This window comes from Salvelinus fontinalis, unplaced genomic scaffold (genome assembly GCF_029448725.1).
Source record: "Salvelinus fontinalis isolate EN_2023a unplaced genomic scaffold, ASM2944872v1 scaffold_0005, whole genome shotgun sequence".
NCBI lineage: Eukaryota > Metazoa > Chordata > Actinopteri > Salmoniformes > Salmonidae > Salvelinus > Salvelinus fontinalis.
In genome coordinates this window covers 898,322-920,517 of record NW_026600214.1, presented here as the reverse complement: position 1 = coordinate 920,517, position 22,196 = coordinate 898,322, and positions in this window count along the sequence as shown.

The window sequence follows — 22,196 nt, the reverse complement described above, 5'->3', positions numbered from 1 at the left end:
GAAGTGAAGGAGAGAGACTGTTATTTAGAAATTAAGGTAGTTAAAGCGACAGTGTTCAACAGGAATCTGTGTGTGGCCTCACCTGGTGTCCACACTAAGTGGCTGCTGAGTACTTTATGCTGAAAAACATGAACGGACACACAAGGACAAACAATATAGTGTAGTTATAGAAATAATGAAGTGTCTTACTATTCTCCATGTTTGGCCCTCTTGCCTATTCTTTGAAGGTGTAAGGAGCCACAGTTATACACCTGAGCCTGTTTACTGCACAACACAATCCATCAATCAGATAGATACATGAGTGTGTAGGTGTGGGTTATAGGGTGTCTAATTGTTTTTTTTTTTTTCAATATGGGTGATTTAAAATAGCCTGTTTTGTTTTTGTACAGACATCACACCCTTACCTAAACAGCACCCTCACCTGAGAAGTAGATATCAAAACGGAGAGAAACTGGGCATTTTATATTTTATTTTTATTTGCCAAGTCAGTTAACAAATTCTTATTCACAATGATGGCCTATCAAAAGGCAAAAGGCCTCCTGCGGGGGCGGGATTAAAATAAATTAAATAAAAATAGGACAAAACACACATCATGACAAGAGAGACAACAACACTACATAGAGAGACCTAAGACAACGTGGCAGCAACACATGACAACACAGCATGGTAGAAACTCAACATGACAACATGGCAGCAACACATGACAACACAGCATGGTAGAAACTCAACATGACAACATGGCAGCAACACATGACAACACAGCATGGTAGAAACTCAACATGACAACATGGCAGCAACACATGACAACACAGCATGGTAGAAACTCAACATGACAACATGGCAGCAACACATGACAACACAGCATGGTAGAAACTCAACATGACAACATGGCAGCAACACATGACAACACAGCATGGTAGAAACTCAACATGACAACATGGCAGCAACACATGACAACACAGCATGGTAGAAACTCAACATGACAACATGGCAGCAACACATGACAACACAGCATGGTAGAAACTCAACATGACAACACAGCATGGTAGAAACTCAACATGACAACATGGCAGCAACACATGACAACACAGCATGGTAGAAACTCAACATGACAACATGGCAGCAACACATGACAACACAGCATGGTATAAACTCAACATGACAACATGGCAGCAACACATGACAACACAGCATGGTAGAAACTCAACATGACAACATGGCAGCAACACATGACAACACAGCATGGTAGAAACTCAACATGACAACATGGCAGCAACACATGACAACACAGCATGGTAGAAACTCAACATGACAACATGGCAGCAACACATGACAACACAGCATGGTAGAAACTCAACATGACAACATGGCAGCAACACATGACAACACAGCATGGTATAAACTCAACATGACAACATGGCAGCAACACATGACAACACAGCATGGTAGAAACTCAACATGACAACATGGCAGCAACACATGACAACACAGCATGGTAGAAACTCAACATGACAACATGGCAGCAACACATGACAACACAGCATGGTAGCAACTCAACATGACAACATGGCATGGTAGCAACTCAACATGACAACATGGTAGTAACAATATGGCAGCAGCACAGGGTAAACATTATTGGGCCCAGACAACAGACAAAAGACAACAGACAACAGCACAAAGGTCAAGAAGGTAGAGACAACAATACATCACGCAAAGCAGCCACAACTGTCAGAATGAGTATCCATGATTGAGTCTTTGAATGAAGAGATAAAACTGATATAACTGCAGTTGACATAGGTAAGTAAATGGAAGAATACTCTTATTGCAATGTGAATGGCTCTAAAAAGAGCCTTTGGTTGTGCATAGTGTAGTCTATGGTGTTGCCAGGGAACAGCACCCTCAAAAAAGTATGTGGTGAAGAAATCCCGCACACAGATCCCCCTTCTGGTCCTCATGTCCATCCTCATGACGTTATGCAGGACACAGGTAGCCTTCACATACCTGAATTCCTCCAGGAGGCAGTCCCAGATGACCCTGGTCACCCAACCTTGCAGTGCCCTACATGTTAACTGCAGGCAATCGTTTTGAAGGAATCTTCAGTTACAAGGTATCCGTAGGAATATGGAATTTAAGTCTAATATTGACATTATATCACCAGGTCATTGTGGATTACTAAAGTATAATATCCCTTATAACAAATCATGATAACATTGGATTGATAGATGCATGTGTAAAGAGCAGGATCATATTTTTATTTTACTAGTTAAGAACAAAATTCTTATTTTCAATGACGGCCTAGGAACAGTGGCTTAACTGCCTTGTTCAGGTGCAGAACGACAGATATTTTACTTTGTCAGTTCAGGGATTCAATCTTGCAACCTTTCGGATACTAGTCCAAAGCTCTAACCACTAGGCCTCCCTGCCGCCCATATCAAGGACAGCATCACAAATGAATACATAAATACCACTTGAAGCTTGATGAGTTGATCATTTGTGTCAGCTGTGCAGTGCAAAAACCCCTTTGAGTCCCCAGGACCAGGACTGAGAGCCACTGCTCTTCATTTGGGACCTCTTCCTCTGTAGACGGGATTTCACAGCTCTCTATAACCGAGGACAGAAAACCTCACAAGAAACAGACTTCATTATACTCAAATTAGACCGCACTTAATATTATGTTGCTATTATCTCGGTTCTCACTTCTAGGGACTGGAACTACACAACAGTACCAGCCCGATCCTCAGTTGGGGCTGCTATCCTTTCACCCTCCTCCGTGGCTGTTAGCTATCTACCTACAAATGCATTTATAGTTTTTTTTTTTTACACGGATAAATACATCAAGATAGCTAGCAAAATATGAAGTTAGGTAGCTGGTGATATCTAATTCACTTAGCTAGCCATCTATACAGTATGTAAAGTTGGCCAGATAGGTAACTAGCTAGCTCATTTCAGTTAGCCTGCACTGTAGCTAGTTAGCTAATAATACATCGTTTTTTTTTTACATTTTAGAAATGTATTGACATACTTGAATAGGTTCTCCGCCATGTGGACGATTGGAAACAGGGCAGCAAACTGTGTTGTCACTAGAGCGTTTTACTATTGTAATGAACTGACTAACGTAAACTCACCCCATTTCGTACAAATGTGCACAACCGCAACATTCAAACGAGGCTACAAAGAAAACTAATGGGACTGTAGCGACAGTGTTGACTTCAAAATCGGGGGTGTGAACTAGGTTCCCACTCAAGCGTTGATCGACATGTTAATGGCTCTATAGTATTGGAGAAAAGTTTTAAAAAACGGACCCTCCGTTACATCGGGACGTGTCATGTTGTAACGTACAGCACGCATAAAGCAACTATTTCTGTCTTACAATCTCTCTCCAACAGGTGTAGCACTTCTCTCATTGTTTAGAAACGAGAAATGGACAGTGACAGGGGTAAGGAGGGGATACCTAGTAATTTTTTGCGTCATCATTGCATGCAATCATCATTCTCAAAGCCGCTGTTTACTTCTAAGATCACTTTAGCACCGCCCTAAAACCCCGATTCAAATTCGACACAAACCTTCAAATAGGTATGTAATGACACATTATATAAACTCTTTATAGTGTTTTATTTACATTTTAGAGGCGATAAGTTGATAAGTTGGACAGATCGAGTGAAAAAAAGCACTTTTCCCACACGAAATCTCTCCTTCTCACTATCACGCATTAGTTTCGCTTCCCCACCCGCCATTTTTAAAAAGACCCGACGGGGCTCATTGCCTACTTGTATTATGCAGAAACGGGCAGCGTTTAGGTCATGTCATTTATTTTGTTGGAAAGGGGAGAAATTGTGCTTTACAATGGTATTGCCATTACAGTTGATCTGGAAGTATTACGTTTTTGGGGCGCTAAAATAAGGGTAATTGTACGGACCAAGGCGATGTACGAGTTTACGTGAGTTTACGTTAGATCATAAAGGAACAATTGTCCAGACAAAGGCCTGAGTTCACGCTTTATTAACCCAACTCCACACAGGCTACTGTTTGGCCGTAGCCCACGCCAGATAAATGAAAGGTACCCTACAAACCAACCGTTAACAACCTTCTCTTGTGAAGACCAGACATAAGAAAGAGAACAATGGCTAAACACGGCCTTAAACTGGCAATGCTCCACACCGCTGCCAAACGTGGCCCTTTTAGGCGGTGAAAAAGTTCAATATTTCCACAAACACACTGGGGAGTTACCCAACAGTGTATATATACACTAGATGATACTTGAGGGACCTGTATTGACGCCACACGCATCCATCTTGGGACTCCCTCACCGGTGTAAAAAATATATTTGGAAGCTATTGAAATGCATTTCTTAATGTCTACATTCGTTTTTGCCACGTTTATTATATTAAAGACATCGTAATGCATACATATTATATTATATGTGAGCTGAACATACAAATAAATAAAAAATATACCAAAACATTTTCCTTAAAGTATAATTTTTTTGAGATTACTAATGATACTGTCCCCATTACAACAACACAAATACTTAAATACATGCAATTTTGTCCTTGAAACATTTAATTGAAATACTGTAGAATTCTATTCATTCATATGAAGGACTGTTCCTACTGTGGAGTGACAATATGGCCGACTGGAGGGTTCAAATCCGCTCAATTGCCAATACATAGCAACAACAACCCAGGGTTTATATACAGCTTTGAGACACCAAATAAGTTAAAAGTGAAAGTAAAAAGTACATATGTTGCTGCCATTTTGAAACAACTGCGCCATGAAGGTAACATTTTTGTTTTAATTTAAGATAGCAAATATCGTGGTTTATCACAGGTTTAGAGATCAATTGTTTTACATGAGCATTTTACATGAACAGCTTTACTTCTATGGACGTGTTTTAAGGACGACGTAACGTTGGAAACAAAAGTCTGGGCGAGGCCGTGGGCTGCGGACTATATTGAATCAAGATAGTTAGGTAAAGTTGTGTATAGACTATCATATTATTAAAGTTATGACACTGAATATAGCTTGTAACTCACAAAAGCAGTAGGTATTTAAGTAGTCTACATTTCGGTAAACCACTGTAGCCGAGTTTAGTCTACTATCTAATCTGCGGATGGGATGCCAGCGCATGGTTTTAGAAATAAACAGCTATAAACGATAGATTTCATACAATGTTAATTATTAACTTCTCTTTGGTATGTGAAATAATGTCATGTTTGATCTTTGGTATCCTTTAGTCATGTATCCTATAGATTCTTTGTTTTTGTTTTTTGTCCCACTGAATTACATTTAGGAGGCCACATCCGAACGTCAGCAACATCGTAGGATTCCTGCTATTTTATATTATTTTATTTAAATCGCTGTTTTTCCACAATAGGTCAACAATCTATGTCTTTCTGTGAAATATGCTGAGCAACAGTAAACTGCCTTGGACTTTCATCAACGTCATTTCTGAGAAGGAGCGGATGGAAATCTCCTGACGGCTATGAGGAGAGTGAAGTAAATATGAACGAAGACAGGTAAATTACTCTGTCATTAGTCTTATCTTTATTTTATTGGTTTATTCATCATCTCTAAAGCAAATGTTGATGATATGTGTCCAATTCAAATGCAACTACGGGCTGTTGTTAATAATACATAATAAATATAAAAAGCTCGAGGTGTGACACAACTGGGGTGTATTCACTAGGAAGGAAACGGGAAGAGATTTACATGAATTTGTCCAGTGAGAAACTGTCGTTTTCGTTGCAAGACGTTTTTCTACGGTGTGTTCTAATTAATACACTCCTGGCAGGTGCCGTTTTAGCACACCTGCTGAGAGTTGGTTAGATTATTAATTTAAGTTTATTTGAACAGGGACAATGTACAACAAAAACACAAGTCTCAATTCCACTTGAGAAATTATGGTTTGTAGCCTACCAGATTTAGCTAGCAGCTATTTCCATCTGCAGTCCCCAAGCAGGGGAACAACCAAGGCTGGTCCTACAGGGCTGGTGTTATAGGGCTGTTCCTACACAGCTGGTCCTATAGGGCTGGTCCTACAGGGCTGGTCCTACAGGGCTGGTCCTACAGGGCTGGTCCTACAGGGCTGTTCCTACAGGGCTGGTCCTACAGGGCTGGTCCTACAGGGCTGGTCCTACAGGGCTGGTCCTACAGGGCTGGTCCTACAGGGCTGGTCCTACAGGGCTGTTCCTACAGGGCTGGTCCTACAGGGCTGTTTCTACAGGGCTGGTCCTACAGGGCTGGTCCTACAGGGCTGGTCCTACAGGGCTGTTCCTACAGTGCTGTTCCTACAGGGCTGGTCCTACAGGGCTGGTCCTACAGGGCTGGTCCTATAGGGCTGGTCCTACAGGGCTGTTTCTACAGGGCTGGTCCTACAGGGCTGGTCCTACAGGGCTGGTCCTATAGGGCTGGTCCTACAAGGCTGTTCCTACAGGGCTGGTCCTACAGGGCTGTTCCTACAGGGCTGTTCCTACAGGGCTGGTCCTATAGGGCTGGTCCTACAGGGCTGTTCCTACAGTGCTGGTCCTACAGGGCTGGTCCTACAGGGCTGTTTCTACAGGGCTGGTCCTACAGGGCTGGTCCTACAGTGCTGGTCCTACAGGGCTGGTCCTACAGGGCTGGTACTACAGGGCTGTTTCTACAGGGCTGTTTCTACAGGGCTGGTCCTACAGGGCTGGTCCTACAGGGCTGGTCCTACAGGGCTGTTCCTACAGGGCTGGTCCTACAGGGCTGGTCCTACAGGGCTGGTCCTACAGGGCTGTTCCTACAGGGCTGGTCCTACAGGGCTGTTCCTACAGGGCTGGTCCTACAGGGCTGGTCCTACAGGGCTGTTCCTACAGGGCTGGTCCTACAGGGCTGGTCCTACAGGGCTGGTCCTACAAGGCTGGTCCTACAGGGCTGTTCCTACAGTGCTGGTCCTACAGGGCTGGTCCTACAGGGCTGTTTCTACAGGGCTGGTCCTACAGGGCTGTTCCTACAGGGCTGTTCCTACAGGGCTGTTCCTACAGAGCTGGTCCTACAGGGCTGTTCCTACAGGGCTGGTCCTACAGGGCTGGTCCTACAGGGCTGGTCCTACAGGGCTGGTCCTACAGGGCTGTTTCTACAGGGCTGGTCCTACAGGGCCGGTCCTACAGGGCCGGTCCTACAGGGCCGTTCCTACAGGGCCGTTCCTACAGGGCCGGTCCTACAGGGCCGGTCCTACAGGGCCGGTCCTACAGGGCAGTTCCTACAGGGCTGGTCCTACAGGGCTGGTCCTACAGGGCTGGTCCTACAGGGCTGTTCCTACAGGGCTGGTCCTACAGGGCTGTTCCTACAGGGCTGGTCCTACAGGGCTGGTCCTACAGGGCTGGTCCTACAGGGCTGTTCCTACAGGGCTGGTCCTACAGGGCTGTTCCTACAGGGCTGGTCCTACAGGGCTGGTCCTACAGGGCTGGTCCTACAGGGCTGTTCCTACAGGGCTGGTCCTACAGGGCTGGTCCTACAGGGCTGGTCCTACAGGGCTGTTTCTACAGGGCTGGTCCTACAGGGCTGGTCCTACAGGGCTGGTCCTACAGGGCTGTTCCTACAGGGCTGTTCCTACAGGGCTGGTCCTACAGGGCTGGTCCTACAGGGCTGTTCCTACAGGGCTGTTCCTACAGGGCTGTTCCTACAGGGCTGTTCCTACAGGACTGGTCCTACAGGGCTGGTCCTACAGGGCTGGTCTTACAGGGCTGGTCCTACAGGGCTGGTCCTACAGGGCTGTTCCTACAGGGCTGGTCCTACAGGGCTGTTCCTACATTCAAATTAAATTTTATTTGTCACATGCACAGAATACAACAGGTGTAGAACTTACAGTGAAATGCTTAACCAATATCAGAAAAAGTAAGAGATAAGAAAAACGAATAATTAAAGAGCAGCAGTAAATAACAATAATGGGGCAAAATACAGGGTGTACTGGTACAGAGTCAATGTGGAGGTTATATACAGGGGGTACCGGTACAGAGTCAATGTGGAGGCTATATACAGGGGGTACCGGTACTGAGTCAATGTGGAGGCTATATACAGGGGGTACCGGTACAGAGTCAATGTGGAGGCTATATACAGGGGGTACCGGTACAGAGTCAATGTGGAGGCTATATACAGGGGGTACCGGTACAGAGTCAATGTGGAGGCTATATACAGGGTATTACGGTACAGAGTCAATGTGGAGACTATATACAGGGGGTAACGGTACAGAGTCAATGTGGAGACTATATACAGGGGGTACCGGTACAGAGTCAATGTGGAGGCTATATACAGGGTATTACGGTACAGAGTCAATGTGGAGGCTATATACAGGGGGTACCGGTACAGAGTCAATGTGGAGGTTATATACAGGGGGTACCGGTACAGAGTCAGTGTAGAGGCTATATACAGGGGGTACCGGTACAGAGTCAATGTGGAGGCTATATACAGGGGGTACCGGTACAGAGTCAATGTGGAGGCTATATACAGGGGGTACCGGTACAGAGTCAGTGTAGAGGCTATATACAGGGGGTACCGGTACAGAGTCAGTGTAGAGGCTATATACAGGGGGTACTGGTACAGAGTCAGTGTGGAGACTATATACAGGGGGTACCGGTACAGAGTCAGTGTGGAGGCTATATACAGGGGGTACCGGTACAGAGTCAATGTAGAGGCTATATACAGGGGGTACCGGTACAGAGTCAATGTGGAGGCTATATACAGGAGGTACCGGTACAGAGTCAATGTGGAGGCTATATACAGGGGGTACCGCTACAGAGTCAATGTGGAGGCTATATACAGGGGGTACCGGTACAGAGTCAGTGTGGAGGCTATATACAGGGGGTACCGGTACAGAGTCAATGTGGAGGCTATATACAGGAGGTACCGGTACAGAGTCAATGTGGAGGCTATATACAGGGGGTACCGCTACAGAGTCAATGTGGAGGCTATATACAGGGGGTACCGGTACAGAGTCAATGTGGAGGCTATATACAGGGGGTACCGGTACAGAGTCAATGTGGAAGCTATATACAGGAGGTACCGGTACAGAGTCAATGTGGAGGCTATATACAGGGGGTACCGGTACAGAGTCAGTGTGGAGGCTATATACAGGGGGTACCGGTACAGAGTCAATGTGGAGGCTATATACAGGGGGTACCGGTACAGAGTCAGTGTGGAGGCTATATACAGGGGGTACCGGTACAGAGTCAATGTGGAGGCTATATACAGGGGGTACTGGTACAGAGTCAGTGTAGAGGCTATATACAGGGGGTACCGGTACAGAGTCAGTGTGGAGGCTATATACAGGGGGTACCGGTACAGAGTCAATGTGGAGGCTATATACAGGGGGTACCGGTACAGAGTCAATGTGGAGGCTATATACAGGAGGTACCGGTACAGAGTCAATGTGGAGGCTATATACAGGGGGTACCGCTACAGAGTCAATGTGGAGGCTATATACAGGGGGTACCGGTACAGAGTCAGTGTGGAGGCTATATACAGGGTGTTACGGTACAGAGTCAATGTGGAGGCTATATACAGGGGGTACCGCTACAGAGTCAAAGTGGAGGCTATATACAGGGGATACCGGTACAGAGTCAATGTGGAGGCTATATACAGGGGGTACTGGTACAGAGTCAATGTGGAGGCTATATACAGGGGGTACCGGTACAGAGTCAATGTGGAGGCTATATACAGGGGGTACCGGTACAGAGTCAATGTGGAGGCTATATACAGGGGGTACCGGTACAGAGTCAATGTGGAGGCTATATACAGGGGGTACTGGTACAGAGTCAATGTGGAGGCTATATACAGGGGGTAACGGTACAGAGTCAATGTGGAGGCTATATACAGGGGGTACCGGTACAGAGTCAATGTGGAGGCTATATACAGGGGGTACTGGTACAGAGTCAATGTGGAGGCTATATACAGGGGGTACCGGTACAGAGTCAACGTGGAGGCTATATACAGGGGGCACAGGTACATAGTCGGAATAGACCTTTATTCCTAGTGATATGGACTGGAATAGGACTATATTACTAGTGATGTGGACTGGAATAGGACTATATTACTAGTGATATGGACTGGAATAGGACTATATTACTAGTGATGTGGACTGGAATAGGCCTATATTACTAGTGATGTGGACTGGACTAGGCCTATATTACTAGTGATGTGGACTGGAATAGGCCTATATTACTAGTGATGTGGACTGGAATAGGCCTATATTACTAGTGATGTGGACTGGAATAGGACTATATTACTAGTGATGTGGACTGGAATAGGACTATATTACTAGTGATATGGACTGGAATAGGACTATATTACTAGTGATATGGACTGGAATAGGCCTATATTACTAGTGATATGGACTGGAATAGGCCTATATTACTAGTGATATGGACTGGAATAGGACTATATTACTAGTGATCTGGACTGGAATAGGACTATATTACTAGTGATATGGACTGGAATAGGACTATATTACTAGTGATATGGACTGGAATAGACCTATAATACTAGTGATTTGGACTGGAATAGACCTATATTACTAGTGATGTGGACTGGAATATTCCTATATTACTAGTGATATAGACTGGAATAGGACTATATTACTAGTGATATGGACTGGAATAGGACTATATTACTAGTGATGTGGACTGGAATAGACCTATATTACTAGTGATATGGACTGGAATAGGACTATATATTACTAGTGATATGGACTGGAATAGGACTATATATTACTAGTGATATGGACTGGAATAGGACTATATATTACTAGTGATATGGACTGGAATAGGACTATATTACTAGTGATATGGACTGGAATAGAACTATATTACTAATGATATGGACTGGAATAGGACTATATTACTAGTGATGTGGACTGGAATAGGACTATATTACTAGTGATGTGGACTGGAATAGACCTATATTACTAGTGATATGGACTGGAATAGGACTATATTACTAGTGATGTGGACTGGAATAGGACTGTATTACTAGTGATATGGACTGGAATAGGACTGTATTACTAGTGATGTTGACTGGAATAGGACTGTATTACTAGTGATATGGACTGGAATAGGACTATATTACTAGTGATATGGACTGGAATAGGACTATATTACTAGTGATATGGACTGGAATAGGACTATATTACTAGTGATATGGACTGGAATAGGACTATATTACTAGTGGTATGGACTGGAATAGGACTATATTACTAGTGGTATGGACTGGAATAGGACTATATTACTAGTGATATGGACTGGAATAGGACTATATTACTAGTGATATGGACTGGAATAGGACTATATTACTAGTGGTATGGACTGGAATAGGACTATATTACTAGTGGTATGGACTGGAATAGGACTATATTACTAGTGGTATGGACTGGAATAGACCTATATTACTAGTGATATGGACTGGAATAGGACTATATTACTAGTGATATGGACTGGAATAGGACTATATATTACTAGTGATATGGACTGGAATAGGACTATATATTACTAGTGATGTGGACTGGAATAGGACTATATTACTAGTGATATGGACCGGAATAGGACTATATTACTAGTGATATGGACTGGAATAGGACTATATTACTAGTGATGTGGACTGGAATAGGACCATATTACTAGTGATATGGACTGGAATAGGACTATATTACTAGTGATATGGACTGGAATAGGACTGTATTACTAGTGATATGGACTGGAATAGGACTATATTACTAGTGATATGGACTGGAATAGGACTATATTACTAGTGATATGGACTGGAATAGGACTATATTACTAGTGATATGGACTGGAATAGGACTATATTACTAGTGATATGGACTGGAATAGGACTATATTACTAGTGATATGGACTGGAATAGGACTATATTACTAGTGATATGGACTGGAATAGGACTATATTACTAGTGATATGGACTGGAATAGGACTGTATTACTAGTGATATGGACTGGAATAGGACTATATTACTAGTGATATGGACTGGAATAGGACTATATTACTAGTGATATGGACTGGAATAGGACTATATTACTAGTGATGTGGACTGGAATAGGACTATATTACTAGTGATATGGACTGGAATAGGACTATATTACTAGTGATATGGACTGGAATAGGACTGTATTACTAGTGATTAGGACTATATTACTAGTGATATGGACTGGAATAGGACTATATTACTTATGATATGGACTGGAATAGGACTATATTACTCGTGATATGGACTGGAATAGGACTATATTACTAGTGATATGGACTGGAATAGGACTATATTACTAGTGATATGGACTGGAATAGGACTGTATTACTAGTGATATGGACTGGAATAGGACTATATTACTTATGATATGGACTGGAATAGGACTATATTACTCGTGATATGGACTGGAATAGGACTGTATTACTAGTGATATGGACTGGAATAGGACTATATTACTAGTGATGTGGACTGGAATAGGACTGTATTACTAGTGATATGGACTGGAATAGGACTATATTACTAGTGATATGGACTGGAATAGGACTATATTACTAGTGATATGGACTGGAATAGGACTATATTACTAGTGATATGGACTGGAATAGGACTATATTACTAGTGATGTGGACTGGAATAGGACTATATTACTAGTGATATGGACTGGAATAGGCCTTTATTACTATTGATATGGACTGGAATAGGACTATATTACTAGTGATATGGACTGGAATAGGACTATATTACTCGTGATATGGACTGGAATAGGACTATATTACTAGTGATATGGACTGGAATAGGACTATATTACTCGTGATATGGACTGGAATAGGACTATATTACTAGTGATGTGGACTGGAATAGGACTATATTACTAGTGATATGGACTGGAATAGGACTATATTACTATTGATGTGGACTGGAATAGGACTATATTACTAGTGATATGGACTGGAATAGGACTATATTACTATTGATATGGACTGGAATAGGACTATATTACTAGTGATATGGACTGGAATAGGACTATATTACTAGTGATATGGACTGGAATAGGACTATATTACTAGTGATATGGACTGGAATAGGACTATATTACTAGTGATATGGACTGGAATAGGACTATATTACTAGTGATATGGACTGGAATAGGACTATATTACTAGTGATATGGACTGGAATAGGACTATATTACTAGTGATATGGACTGGAATAGGACTGTATTACTAGTGATATGGACTGGAATAGGACTATATTACTAGTGATATGGACTGGAATAGGACTATATTACTAGTGATATGGACTGGAATAGGACTATATTACTAGTGATGTGGACTGGAATAGGACTATATTACTAGTGATATGGACTGGAATAGGACTATATTACTAGTGATATGGACTGGAATAGGACTGTATTACTAGTGATTAGGACTATATTACTAGTGATATGGACTGGAATAGGACTATATTACTTATGATATGGACTGGAATAGGACTATATTACTCGTGATATGGACTGGAATAGGACTATATTACTAGTGATATGGACTGGAATAGGACTATATTACTAGTGATATGGACTGGAATAGGACTGTATTACTAGTGATATGGACTGGAATAGGACTATATTACTTATGATATGGACTGGAATAGGACTATATTACTCGTGATATGGACTGGAATAGGATCTTATTACTAGTGATATGGACTGGAATAGGACTATATTACTAGTGATGTGGACTGGAATAGGACTATATTACTAGTGATATGGACTGGAATAGGACTATATTACTAGTGATATGGACTGGAATAGGACTATATTACTAGTGATGTGGACTGGAATAGGACTATATTACTAGTGATATGGACTGGAATAGGACTATATTACTAGTGATATGGACTGGAATAGGACTGTATTACTAGTGATATGGACTGGAATAGGACTATATTACTAGTGATATGGACTGGAATAGGACTATATTACTAGTGATATGGACTGGAATAGGACTATATTACTAGTGATATGGACTGGAATAGGACTATATTACTAGTGATATGGACTGGAATAGGACTATATTACTAGTGATATGGACTGGAATAGGACTATATTACTAGTGATATGGACTGGAATAGGACTATATTACTAGTGATATGGACTGGAATAGGACTGTATTACTAGTGATATGGACTGGAATAGGACTATATTACTAGTGATATGGACTGGAATAGGACTATATTACTAGTGATATGGACTGGAATAGGACTATATTACTAGTGATGTGGACTGGAATAGGACTATATTACTAGTGATATGGACTGGAATAGGACTATATTACTAGTGATATGGACTGGAATAGGACTGTATTACTAGTGATTAGGACTATATTACTAGTGATATGGACTGGAATAGGACTATATTACTTATGATATGGACTGGAATAGGACTATATTACTCGTGATATGGACTGGAATAGGACTATATTACTAGTGATATGGACTGGAATAGGACTATATTACTAGTGATATGGACTGGAATAGGACTGTATTACTAGTGATATGGACTGGAATAGGACTATATTACTTATGATATGGACTGGAATAGGACTATATTACTCGTGATATGGACTGGAATAGGATCTTATTACTAGTGATATGGACTGGAATAGGACTATATTACTAGTGATGTGGACTGGAATAGGACTATATTACTAGTGATATGGACTGGAATAGGACTATATTACTAGTGATATGGACTGGAATAGGACTATATTACTAGTGATATGGACTGGAATAGGACTATATTACTAGTGATATGGACTGGAATAGGACTATATTACTAGTGATATGGACTGGAATAGGACTATATTACTAGTGATATGGACTGGAATAGGACTATATTACTAGTGATATGGACTGGAATAGGACTATATTACTAGTGATATGGACTGGAATAGGACTATATTACTAGTGATATGGACTGGAATAGGACTGTATTACTAGTGATATGGACTGGAATAGGACTATATTACTAGTGATATGGACTGGAATAGGACTATATTACTAGTGATATGGACTGGAATAGGACTATATTACTAGTGATGTGGACTGGAATAGGACTATATTACTAGTGATATGGACTGGAATAGGACTATATTACTAGTGATATGGACTGGAATAGGACTGTATTACTAGTGATTAGGACTATATTACTAGTGATATGGACTGGAATAGGACTATATTACTTATGATATGGACTGGAATAGGACTATATTACTCGTGATATGGACTGGAATAGGACTATATTACTAGTGATATGGACTGGAATAGGACTATATTACTAGTGATATGGACTGGAATAGGACTGTATTACTAGTGATATGGACTGGAATAGGACTATATTACTTATGATATGGACTGGAATAGGACTATATTACTCGTGATATGGACTGGAATAGGATCTTATTACTAGTGATATGGACTGGAATAGGACTATATTACTAGTGATGTGGACTGGAATAGGACTATATTACTAGTGATATGGACTGGAATAGGACTATATTACTAGTGATATGGACTGGAATAGGACTATATTACTAGTGATGTGGACTGGAATAGGACTATATTACTAGTGATATGGACTGGAATAGGACTATATTACTAGTGATATGGACTGGAATAGGACTATATTACTAGTGATATGGACTGGAATAGGACTATATTACTAGTGATATGGACTGGAATAGGACTATATTACTAGTGATATGGACTGGAATAGGACTATATTACTAGTGATATGGACTGGAATAGGACTATATTACTAGTGATATGGACTGGAATAGGACTATATTACTAGTGATATGGACTGGAATAGGACTATATTACTAGTGATATGGACTGGAATAGGACTATATTACTAGTGATATGGACTGGAATAGGACTATATTACTAGTGATATGGACTGGAATAGGACTATATTACTAGTGATATGGACTGGAATAGGACTATATTACTAGTGATATGGACTGGAATAGGACTATATTACTAGTGATATGGACTGGAATAGGACTATATTACTAGTGATATGGACTGGAATAGGACTATATTACTAGTGATATGGACTGGAATAGGACTATATTACTAGTGATATGGACTGGAATAGGACTATATTACTAGTGATATGGACTGGAATAGGACTATATTACTAGTGATATGGACTGGAATAGGACTATATTACTAGTGATATGGACTGGAATAGGACTATATTACTAGTGATGTGGACTGGAATAGGACTATATTACTAGTGATATGGACTGGAATAGGACTATATTACTATTGATATGGACTGGAATAGGACTATATTACTAGTGATATGGACTGGAATAGGACTATATTACTAGTGATATGGACTGGAATAGGACTATATTACTAGTGATATGGACTGGAATAGGACTATATTACTAGTGATATGGACTGGAATAGGACTATATTACTAGTGATATGGACTGGAATAGGACTATATTACTAGTGATATGGACTGGAATAGGACTATATTACTAGTGATATGGACTGGAATAGGACTATATTACTAGTGATATGGACTGGAATAGGACTATATTACTAGTGATATGGACTGGAATAGGACTATATTACTAGTGATATGGACTGGAATAGGACTATATTACTAGTGATATGGACTGGAATAGGACTATATTACTAGTGATATGGACTGGAATAGGACTATATTACTAGTGATGTGGACTGGAATAGGACTATATTACTAGTGATATGGACTGGAATAGGACTATATTACTAGTGATATGGACTGGAATAGGACTATATTACTAGTGATATGGACTGGAATAGGACTATATTACTAGTGATATGGACTGGAATAGGACTATATTACTAGTGATATGGACTGGAATAGGACTATATTACTAGTGATATGGACTGGAATAGGACTATATTACTAGTGATATGGACTGGAATAGGACTATATTACTAGTGATATGGACTGGAATAGGACTATATTACTAGTGATATGGACTGGAATAGGACTATATTACTAGTGATATGGACTGGAATAGGACTATATTACTAGTGATATGGACTGGAATAGGACTATATTACTAGTGATATGGACTGGAATAGGACTATATTACTAGTGATATGGACTGGAATAGGACTATATTACTAGTGATATGGACTGGAATAGGACTATATTACTAGTGATATGGACTGGAATAGGACTATATTACTAGTGATATGGACTGGAATAGGACTATATTACTAGTGATATGGACTGGAATAGGACTATATTACTAGTGATATGGACTGGAATAGGACTATATTACTAGTGATATGGACTGGAATAGGACTATATTACTAGTGATATGGACTGGAATAGGACTATATTACTAGTGATATGGACTGGAATAGGACTATATTACTAGTGATATGGACTGGAATAGGACTATATTACTAGTGATATGGACTGGAATAGGACTATATTACTAGTGATATGGACTGGAATAGGACTATATTACTAGTGATATGGACTGGAATAGGACTATATTACTAGTGATATGGACTGGAATAGGACTATATTACTAGTGATATGGACTGGAATAGGACTATATTACTAGTGATATGGACTGGAATAGGACTATATTACTAGTGATATGGACTGGAATAGGACTATATTACTAGTGATATGGACTGGAATAGGACTATATTACTAGTGATATGGACTGGAATAGGACTATATTACTAGTGATGTGGACTGGAATAGGACTATATTACTAGTGATATGGACTGGAATAGGACTATATTACTAGTGATATGGACTGGAATAGGACTATATTACTAGTGATGTGGACTGGAATAGGACCATATTACTAGTGATATGGACTGGAATAGGACTATATTACTAGTGATATGGACTGGAATAGGACTGTATTACTAGTGATATGGACTGGAATAGGACTATATTACTAGTGATATGGACTGGAATAGGACTATATTACTAGTGATATGGACTGGAATAGGACTATATTACTAGTGATATGGACTGGAATAGGACTATATTACTAGTGATATGGACTGGAATAGGACTATATTACTAGTGATATGGACTGGAATAGGACTATATTACTAGTGATATGGACTGGAATAGGACTATATTACTAGTGATATGGACTGGAATAGGACTGTATTACTAGTGATATGGACTGGAATAGGACTATATTACTAGTGATATGGACTGGAATAGGACTATATTACTAGTGATGTGGACTGGAATAGGACTATATTACTAGTGATATGGACTGGAATAGGACTATATTACTAGTGATATGGACTGGAATAGGACTGTATTACTAGTGATTAGGACTATATTACTAGTGATATGGACTGGAATAGGACTATATTACTTATGATATGGACTGGAATAGGACTATATTACTCGTGATATGGACTGGAATAGGACTATATTACTAGTGATATGGACTGGAATAGGACTATATTACTAGTGATATGGACTGGAATAGGACTGTATTACTAGTGATATGGACTGGAATAGGACTATATTACTTATGATATGGACTGGAATAGGACTATATTACTAGTGATATGGACTGGAATAGGACTATATTACTAGTGATATGGACTGGAATAGGACTATATTACTAGTGATATGGACTGGAATAGGACTATATTACTAGTGATATGGACTGGAATAGGACTATATTACTAGTGATATGGACTGGAATAGGACTATATTACTAGTGATATGGACTGGAATAGGACTGTATTACTAGTGATATGGACTGGAATAGGACTATATTACTAGTGATATGGACTGGAATAGGACTATATTACTAGTGATATGGACTGGAATAGGACTATATTACTAGTGATATGGACTGGAATAGGACTATATTACTAGTGATATGGACTGGAATAGGACTATATTACTAGTGATATGGACTGGAATAGGACTATATTACTAGTGATATGGACTGGAATAGGACTATATTACTAGTGATATGGACTGGAATAGGACTATATTACTAGTGATATGGACTGGAATAGGACTATATTACTAGTGATATGGACTGGAATAGGACTATATTACTAGTGATATGGACTGGAATAGGACTATATTACTAGTGATGTGGACTGGAATAGGACTATATTACTAGTGATATGGACTGGAATAGGACTATATTACTAGTGATATGGACTGGAATAGGACTGTATTACTAGTGATTAGGACTATATTACTAGTGATATGGACTGGAATAGGACTATATTACTTATGATATGGACTGGAATAGGACTATATTACTCGTGATATGGACTGGAATAGGACTATATTACTAGTGATATGGACTGGAATAGGACTATATTACTAGTGATATGGACTGGAATAGGACTATATTACTAGTGATATGGACTGGAATAGGACTATATTACTAGTGATATGGACTGGAATAGGACTATATTACTCGTGATATGGACTGGAATAGGACTATATTACTAGTGATATGGACTGGAATAGGACTATATTACTAGTGATGTGGACTGGAATAGGACTATATTACTAGTGATATGGACTGGAATAGGACTATATTACTAGTGATATGGACTGGAATAGGACTATATTACTAGTGATATGGACTGGAATAGGACTATATTACTAGTGATATGGACTGGAATAGGACTATATTACTAGTGATATGGACTGGAATAGGACTATATTACTAGTGATATGGACTGGAATAGGACTATATTACTAGTGATATGGACTGGAATAGGACTATATTACTAGTGATATGGACTGGAATAGGACTATATTACTAGTGATATGGACTGGAATAGGACTATATTACTAGTGATGTGGACTGGAATAGGACTATATTACTAGTGATATGGACTGGAATAGGCCTTTATTACTATTGATATGGACTGGAATAGGACTATATTACTAGTGATATGGACTGGAATAGGACTATATTACTAGTGATATGGACTGAAATAGGACTATATTACTAGTGATATGGACTGGAATAGGACTATATTACTTATGATATGGACTGGAATAGGACTATATTACTCGTGATATGGACTGGAATAGGACTATATTACTAGTGATGTGGACTGGAATAGGACTATATTACTAGTGATATAGGCCTATATTACTAGTGATATGGACTGGAATAGGACTATATTACTAGTGATATGGACTGGAATAGGACTATATTACTAGTGATATGGACTGGAATAGGACTATATTACTCGTGATATGGACTGGAATAGGACTATATTACTAGTGATGTGGACTGGAATAGGACTATATTACTAGTGATATAGGCCTATATTACTAGTGATATGGACTGGAATAGGACTATATTACTAGTGATATGGACTGGAATAGGCCTATATTACTAGTGATATGGACTGGAATAGGCCTATATTACTAGTGATGTGGACTGGAATAGGACTATATTACTAGTGATATAGGCCTATATTACTAGTGATATGGACTGGAATAGGACTATATTACTAGTGATATGGACTGGAATAGGACTATATTACTAGTGATGTGGATTGGAATAGGACTATATTACTAGTGATATGGACTGGAATAGGACTATATTACTAGTGATATGGACTGGAATAGGACTATATTACTTATGATATGGACTGGAATAGGACTATATTACTAGTGATATGGACTGGAATAGACCTATATTACTAGTGATATGGACTGGAATAGACCTATATTACTAGTGATATGGACTGGAATAGGACTATATTACTAGTGATATGGACTGGAATGGGACTATATTACTAGTGATGTGGACTGGAATAGTTCTGTGTTACTAGTTATATGGACTGGAAATTGACTATATCATCTCACTAACTGTTATTAGTTGGCCTACAGATATACAGTTGAAGTCAGAAGTTTACATACACTTAGGTTGGAGTCATTAAAACCCCATTTTCAACCACGCCACAAATTTCTTGTTAACAAACTATGGTTTTGGCAAATTGGTTAGGACATCTACTTTGTTCATGACACAAGTAATATTTCCAACACTTGTTTACAGACAGATTATTTCACTTATAACTCACTGTATCACAATTCCATTGGGTCAGCAGTTTACATACACTAAGTTGTGTAACGCCCGGGGTGTAGTGGAGGAAGGAGTCAGACGCAGGAGACGGAGTTCAGAGTAGCGTAACTTTTAATCACCACAGAGGTGAACACGACGCCACTCCAACCAAATGTCCCAACACACAAGGGGAACAAATAGTTCCGAAAATACAACTTACACGAACCGTGACATACAAGCATGTACCAACAGTACACAAAACAATCCCGCACACCCAGCAAGTGGGCCTGCTGGGTAATAAAGCCCCACTAATCACCCTAACTACAAACAAGTGTAACCAATAAACAAATAAGGAAGGGTATGAAAAAGTCAGTGGCAGCTAGTAGGCCGGTGATGACGACCGCCGAGCGCCACCCGAACAGGAAGGGGGGCCACCTTCGGTAGGAGTCGTGACAATTTGACTGCCTTTAAACAGCTTGTAAAATTCCAGAAAATGATGTCATGGCTTTAGAAGCTTCTGATTGGCTAATTGACATTATTTGAGTCAATTGGATGTGTACCTGTGGATGTATTTCAAGGCCTACCTTCAAGCTCAGCGCCTCTTTGCTTGACATCATGCGAAAATCAAAAGAAATCAGCCAAGACCTCAGAAAAAAGATTGTAGATCTCCACAAGTCTGGTTCATCCTTGGGAGCAATTTCCAAACACCTGAAGGTACCACGTTCATCTGTACAAACAATAGTACGCTATTATAAACACCATGGGACCACGCAGCCGTCATACCGCTCAGCAAGGAGACGCGTTCTGTCTCCTAGAGATGAACGTACTTTGGTGTGAAACGTGCAAATCAATCCCAGAACAACAGCAAAGGACCTTGTGAAGATGCTGGACGAAACAGGTACAAAAGTATCTATATCCACAGTAAAAACGAGTCCTATATCGACATAACCTGAAAGGTCGCTCAGAAAGGAAGAAGCCTCTGCTCCAAAACCGCCATAAAAAAGCCAGTACGATTTGCAACTCCACGTGAGTACAAAGATCTTACTTTTTGGAGAAATTACCTCTGGTCTCATGAAACAAAA